Raw genomic sequence first — 8,175 nt, 5'->3', positions numbered from 1 at the left:
ACGTTCAAGGAGTTTGGAGACAAAAGGCAGGAGGGAGACAGGTCGATAATAAGAAGGACAGGAAGGGTCAAGCTTGCTGTTTTTGAGCAATGGTATCACGGTTGCATGTTTGAAGGAGGATGGAAAAGTACCAGAGTAGAGGGAAGAGTTAAAGATCTGTGTGAGCATAGGGATTATAGGAGCAAGAGGTTTTAGGAGATGGGAAGGAATGGGATCAAGAGGGCAGGTGGTAGAGGGAGAAGAGGAGATCAGCAGTCACACATCCTCCTCTGAGATAGCAGAAAAAGAGTCCAGAAAGGCAGGAGGAGAGTTAGGAAGCGATGTGGGATGGAAAGAGGCAACAGATGGGATGTTCTGACGTATGGATTCCACCTTTTCCTTAAAAAAGTCAGCAAAGTCCCGAGGTGAGATGGAGGAAGCTGAGGGTAGTCTGAGTAGAGTCAGACAGAAAATAGTCGACGTGGGTTAGACTTGTGCGTGTTGATTAGTGATGAAAAGTAGGTTTGTTTAGCCTGAGAGAGGGCAGAGTTGAAACAGGACAGCATAAATTTGTAGTGAAGGAAGTCTGCGAGCGTATGAGATTTCCTCCAGAGGCGTTCAGAGGAGCGAATGGAGGAATGCCGCATGCGTGTCTTGGAATTTAGCCAGGGTCTGGGCTTAGAAGGGCGAGGACGGCAGAGAGAAAGCGGGGCATGTAGGTCAAGAGAGGAGGATAAGGCAGAGTTGTAGTTCCTGACCAGGTTGTCAGGGTCTGAAGTAGAACTGAGAGAGGAGAGGGAGGAGCGTAAAGTGGAATCAAAAGCTGGTAGGTTAATAGAGCGCAGGTTTCTGCAAAAACGAGGGCGAGATGGAGAGGGGAAGAAGCGCGATAGAGAAAATGAGATTAGGTGATGGTCAGAGAGAGGAAAAGAAGAAATGGAAAAATCGGTGAGAGAAAAGTTTTTAGTGAAAACCAGGTCTAGGTAGCGGCCATCTTTGTGGGTGCTGGCTTCAGTCCACTGTTGCAGGCCAAAAGAAGAGGTTAGAGAGAGAAAGCGGGAGGCCCAAGGAAGAGAGGGGTCATCAATATGGCAGTTGAAGTCCCCAAGGAGAAGAACAGGGGAATCTGAGGAGAGAAAGAAAGAGAGCCAGGATTCAAAGTGAGAGAGAAAGACAGAGGGGGGATGAGTAGAGGTAGGTGGGCGATAGATGACCGCCACGTGGACTGGGAGAGGCGAGAAGATCTGGACTGTGTGAACCGCAAATGAGGGAAAAGCAAGAGAGGGGGGAATAGGAAGGGTTCGGTAATGGCAGAGAGAGGAGAGCAGGAGCCCCACGCCTCCACCCCTGAAATCACGGCGCGGAGTGTGGGAGAAGGAAAGGCAACCGTAGGAGAGGGCAGCTTCCAGAGCAGAGTCAGACTGAGTGAGCCAGGTCTCAGTTATAGCAAAGAGAAGCAGGGAGTGAGAGAGAAAAGTCATGCACAGAGAGGAACTTGTTAGAGAGGGAACGAGCATTCCAAAGGGCACAGGAGAAAGGGAGAGAGAAGGGAAGGTGGCAGGGGATGGGTATGAGGTTGGAGAGGTTAACACCAGAAGGAGTAGAAGTTGCATGTGGGAGGCGAGGATGAGAGCATGTAGAAATAAGGCAGGGACCAGGATTGGGAGAGATAGCCCCAGAAGCAAGGAGAAGCATGGAAAGAAAGATAATGTGTGAGGATGATTTGTAGGGGTGTGTTTTAGTGCAGGGTGTATAGTTGTGTGGTGACAGAGGGCACAGGTAAGAAAGGAGTTCATGAGAAGTGGGGAAGAAAGGAGAGATGGAGATATATGAATAGAGTTAGAGACAAAAGGAGACTGGTGGAAGGACGTGCATAATTTGAAAATAAGTGAGGTTACAGCAAATATAAAAAGTAAAGGTTGCATCACAGCAATCGATAAGTGCTGAGATGTGCAGTCTGGGATGATATCCTCCTTTCCAACGTAGATCAAATGCAGGAATCAGAAGCAGTAGGCGGTGTCCACTTTTCCACTTCTTTTTGAACTTCCTTTTTAAACTTCATAACTATGTAACGGGTTTTTCCCCCCCCCCAATCTCACATTGGCCCGGGTAATCTAACCAATCCCCATTACGTGATCGTGTATGGTGGTGCACCTGCAAGTAACAGGACTCCTGAGTCTCCCGCTTGGTGTTATTAGAGGATGTCATCAGGACAGGTAGCTGAGGTAGTGGTTACGAGTCCAACTTACTTCCTGTGCAGCGCCTCCACCTCATCAGGATCTATGCTTCCGCAGGGAGACGGTCCTGGTGAGGAACTCCTTCTCGGTGGTGACCGCCACTGCAGAGTAATCTCACACTCACACAGTGGGGGTTTCTTTGAACATGGCATATTTATTGTAGGTTGGGATGTAGCAGACTGCCCCATGCAGCTGCTGGCTCTAGCCGCACATCTCTCCGTGCTGTCCCTTTGCCAGGTACGGCCTCCCGTCTTGAAGTGGGTTTCCCTTTCTCCTAGGGAGATCACCACTGCGCCAGGTCCCTGGACACAGTGTGACTTAGACAGACTTAATTGGTCACTCTGCTCCCGCTAGTTGCAGCACTAGGGTCACAAAAGTATTCCTCCAATCCTTTATGCCGTAGCATACATTCTACCAGCTGCCTCACACAACTGCTGGCTAACACAACACTAACTGACAGTGCTGTGTCCTTTATACCTCAGGGGGCAGGCGCATCTCTGATGTCACTATCCAGGGACTCAGAGCATACAGCCACTCCCTTCCTTACACAGGGCACCACACCAGGGTGTGAGGGAAAACCTCCATAACTACTGTTGGCAGGCCTGTACTTACCAGGACTTACTGCCAACAGGGAAGATGTACGCAGTCATTATTATGCATGGCTACATACTCCCCCTGGTTAATACCCACCGTCCCGGCTGGGACCTAAATTTGGTGTACCTTGCGCCAGGAAACACTGCAAAAGAACACACAAATAACATGGCAAACATCATCATATTGACATAATAATGCAAGCCCATCTCACTCCTGACCAGCAGGGAGCGCTAAAGAAAAATCAGACCACTCTAATTTGGCACTCAATAGTAATGTCGAGGATCTGGCTTCTTCACCTCCGCCCCGCGGCATCATGCACAGTCACGCTGTATTCCCGTGGTATCCCTCGCTCATTGCAATACACCACTTTGTGCATGTACACACTGCGTCCTATCTTCCAGACCCGCATAAGTTGAGCTACCCTCTGCTCGGCCTGTATTCCCTTAATGGCTCCCCCTTTTTCTACGATATAGTGCTGAATATCGTTTTTAAGCCATCTCTCCCTATTCTTCTCTATCTCTCTCATTAGAGGTTCCGGGACATATGGGTAATCAAGCCCATGCGACCTTCTGTATTTTGCCGCAATAGCCCGTTCAGCTCGGCAAGACCTGGTCAAGCTACTTTTGCCAGCCGCCCCGGGCAGCACCCATGACAGGGGCTCATCGGTCTCTACCGGGTCGTCCAACCCTGCGGACCCCTTTGGGATAATAAGGCCTGCTTGGATGCGATCCCACCTTACCCTTAGGGCCCTAAGGTATGCCTCATCGTCAAAGTCACCGGCAGCCCACCAGTGATCAACCACCCCCTCCCTTTCTAGGATGAATCGGGTGCGGTCGAACCAGGCTACATACCCCTCATACAATGGGGCCCACCACCTAGTCTCCTTCCGTTCTTCAGAGCTAGGGTCCGTAGACTCCTCTATGGACTCCTCATCTGGCCCACCAGAAGATACCCCGGACGTACCCTCAGATCGCCCCACTTGGCTCTTACTCTGTGACCAGTGTACGCCCTCAATACCCAGCGCGCTATAACTCTCGCTGGCCATCGACCCATGTCGAGAAATCCTCCCTCCACCCTCCGATCCATCATCAGACGTTCCCCAGTCCAGGCTTCCAGTCCTTTCTTGGATAGGACCCCGGGAACCCCCTGACAACCCTAAGCTAGAACCGGACCCGAATGAAATAGTGACGGGGACAGGGGCTTTAGCTAGGGCCTTGGGGCTAACCTTGGGCGTGGACGGGGTTTGGGGACGAGACCGAACCGTAGGTATAGGCAGGGTTACGACCTGCTCCCCAGCAATACCTGTCTCGGCTTCGGTACAAAGTCTCTCTTTCTCACCAGCAGCTGGGTTTCTTGCTCTCTGGCTTGAACGCCCATTCCGTCTGGCAGGAGGTGAACTACTTCCGCTACTTGACCGTAGAGGCGCGATCATCTCCCACTCGATGCCGCTCTGGTCATCCGGAATCTCCTCCGCACACGCACGTGCTGCGACGCCATCTTGGGTTGGATCCCCAATCGGGATCTCTTCCTCCACGAGGACATCCGGCAAAGCCCGTCTGCTGCGCGATCCAGTCTGGCTCTGGACTCGCTCTTCCTTCTCCTCCACCCCTTGGGTCTGCGACAGGCACGGTGTCATCTTAGTACCTCGCAGGGTCGGGGTGGATCGACCTCCGTCCGATCCACTAGTCACCACGGCAGTGGGACTCCGGCGATCGGGTGGTTGCGGTACTGAGACACTCGACTCCGTGTCTCCACACCACGAGGAATGGCATCCCTCCATGGCGTACCAATGGTATGACAGTCTCTTCTTATGACTGTCTTACTCGCCAGCATAGCACACTCCTCGTCCGAGGATTCCCCTTGACCCTTCGGCCGATACATCCCAGTAGGAGACCGGCGATGGGCTCCTCGGTGATCACCTCTCCGATGGCTGGTTTTCTCCGTCGTGAGCACCGAACCTGACTCCGACTCCGCGGGACCTGCACTCTCGTTCCATAGTGCTCCCGGCTGTTCGTCGATCGGCATCGGGACATTTCCTGCTACTCCCACAGCTTGTACCGGTACAAAAGTGGTCATGGGCCACATGTACTGCAGTCCACAGTGGGGGCATCGGGCCTCGCTGCCCACGGCTCCGCCCGGCAGTCTGCACTGCAGGCAAAGACACACCACAGTCTCCACACCCTTCACACGGATGACCAGGAAGCCTCCTGGAGCCGAGTAGGGTTGTGTAGAAATCAACGGACTCTGGTCCACTTTATCAGCAACTTCAGCCATATTCACCAGCGGAGGCACTCGTTTCAGAGGTCTGTACTGGTCAATGGCTCTTCGCAACTGAAGGGCAGGGGCGGTTTTGGCAACCCCTCCTCCTTCTTTCTCCATCGATATCCGGTGGAACTGCAAACCACTCCCCCTGGTTGAAACTAGGGGGATGTCTCGTAGACTTGTAGGCTGACCCAGCACAGGTGCAGAGTGAGTCATAGTCCATGAGGGCGCGGCTCCAGCTTTCGCGCCAAACTCCCCCTCGGGGTGGAGTTTTCTCATTGGCGCCAATCCTGGCCAACAATTAGCAAACTGCAAAGTTGCAAGACTTTCTGCAGCATGCCCACGCGGTGTCCCGGGAACGCGGGAACCGCCATCTTGGTAAGTATTGTCCTTTTTCCCATTTGAGGTAGCATCTGGCTGTTTGTTAATTGGGGTATAACAAAGTCCATTGCGTTCCTCCCATCGGATAACACTGTCATGCTCATTATTCTCAGGGGTATCATCCCAAGAACAAAAACATGATAAACACGGCTCAGCCACGGCTTTCACGCCATTCCACAACAAACTCACAAAAGTCTCTTCTGTAGCTTGTTCGTCACCCACGCACAGTTCATATGCGTGTTCTTCCGCTGACCGCAATCCTGGACCTTCTACTCTGTGCAGATCCTCCATTCCTACGGTTCTCTCTTGATCGTTGAACACCGGGTTCCTGTACATGGAGCTCCACTCTGCGGGGCAGCTACCACATCCATACAACAAACATGCCTTGTGCACCACCTTGTGTACCTAACGTAGATCTGACTCGTGTTTGCACTACCTCAGGCTAGGCTCACTCTTTCTGTGTCTACTGTAACACGTTCCTCCAGTCTGTGCTCCTTGGTAAGTGATCTGGAATGGAGACTAGAGTACTCTGGCTCTTCCATGCAGTACTTTGGGCGTCGACCTACTTTTGGCTAGCCTAGTGCGGACCCTTCCAGAATTCCTGCCCTCAGTTACCAGTTTACCCATTCAGGCGTCCCCCGCTAGCGCTACCTCAAGGCGACTAGAACAGCAATAGCCCCCTGCTCCAGACTCACTAACCCCTTACGGATCCCAAGGCGTCTTTGCGGCATGCAGCTCCAGCATCTCCCTGACTACCCCTGGCTCCGTCCCACGCAGCACAAAGTGGCAGCAGACACTTTCCCTGTTTCCTAGCGTGTGCCTAGCAAAAGCCTGTCCTGTTAACAGGTCTCTCAGCAGCGCCTCCAATTGTAACGGGTTTTCCCCCCCCCCAATCTCACATTGGCCCGGGTAATCTAACCAATCCCCATTACGTGATCGTGTATGGTGGTGCACCTGCAAGTAACAGGACTCCTGAGTCTCCCGCTTGGTGTTATTAGAGGATGTCATCAGGACAGGTAGCTGAGGTAGTGGTTACGAGTCCAACTTACTTCATGTGCAGCGCCTCCACCTCATCAGGATCTATACTTCCGCAGGGAGACGGTCCTGGTGAGGAACTCCTTCTCGGTGGTGACCGCCACTGCAGAGTAATCTCACACTCACACAGTGGGGGTTTCTTTGAACATGGCATATTTATTGTAGGTTGGGATGTAGCAGACTGCCCCATGCAGCTGCCGGCTCTAGCCGCACATCTCTCCGTGCTGTCCCTTTGCCAGGTACGGCCTCCCGTCTTGAAGTGGGTTTCCCTTTCTCCTATGGAGATCACCACTGCGCCAGGTCCCTGCACACAGTGTGACTTAGACAGACTTAATTGGTCACTCTGCTCCCGCTAGTTGCAGCACTAGGGTCACAAAAGTATTCCTCCAATCCTTTATGCCGTAGCATACATTCTACCAGCTGCCTCACACAACTGCTGGCTAACACAACACTAACTGACAGTGCTGTGCCCTTTATACCTCAGGGGGCAGGCGCATCTCTGATGTCACTATCCAGGGACTCAGAGCATACAGCCACTCCCTTCCTTACACAGGGCACCACACCAGGGTGTGAGGGAAAACCTCCATAACTACTGTTGGCAGGCCTGTACTTACCAGGACTTACTGCCAACAGGGAAGATGTACGCAGTCATTATTATGCATGGCTACAACTACTTTAAACATTTCTACTTAAAAGCATAGCTGCAGCTCTAACTGCGGACCTGCAGTAACACTCCTCTCCGGCAGCAGGGAAGTGGCAGTTCCCGCACCAACAAAAGGTATTAGGGTCACTTCTGCATGACCCACTAGGAGTACCAGTGGGACAAGCATTGATGAGATAATACAAGGGGGTATCCCAAACAGAAAAAAAGGGGGCCCGGATCTCAGAACAGTTAAGCAATTAAGAGGTATACCTCCCTCTGAGTGTTGAGTGGGCATTTATGTAAGCACAAAAAGCATATATAACAATAACGAGACATTACAATGTTCTGTAGCACCCTTGCTAATTTCCCTTTGGCCCTGCATGTCACCCCTGGTAGCTGCAGGCAGTGCTGGGGTTAAACAGCCCTCACAAGGCCAGACATGTGAGGAAGTAGAAGTGGCTACAATAATGTATCTAAAATGTTTCCCCTTTAGGCACATGCTGGCCCTGTGACTTCTGCACATGCCAGAGAATCATATGCCCAGTGGTGTGCTCAAATGGCAAGAGGTATTTCAGCCCAGATACTGGGGGCAGACTTTTGGCCACACCCCAAATATGAAAGGTGGGGACACACCCTTTAATGATCAGACTCCATTTACCATCAGGAGGAACATGTAAGCTCCAGGAGGATTCCAGGGAAGTCTCCAGGTTAGTCTGGCCTGTAAGCAGCCATACCACACTTTATTGTTTTCCAAGTTTAGGGCAAGTTCCCAGAGTTAGGGGGGCCCGCAGGAACCTGGACATTGGGCAGTCTGGACTATTAGAAGGTACCTAGCTTGCTAGAGAGAGGGTCTATGCCAGGAGCCGTCAGGGATAAATCCCCTGATCAGTCCTGGGTACGCAAGAGCTCTGTGGAGAGTGAGCACTGCCTGCCGGTAGTCCTAGAGGAAGCTGATGTGGTAGATTCTCAAACTGTGAGGGACACCTGTCCTGATTGTGTATGCCAGGATTATGCTGCTACTGTTCAAATAGACTCAGGCGCCAG

This window comes from Ascaphus truei, chromosome 1, assembly GCF_040206685.1.
Source record: "Ascaphus truei isolate aAscTru1 chromosome 1, aAscTru1.hap1, whole genome shotgun sequence".
In the NCBI taxonomy this organism is placed as follows: domain Eukaryota; kingdom Metazoa; phylum Chordata; class Amphibia; order Anura; family Ascaphidae; genus Ascaphus; species Ascaphus truei.
Note: the sequence above shows the minus strand (reverse complement) of the source record.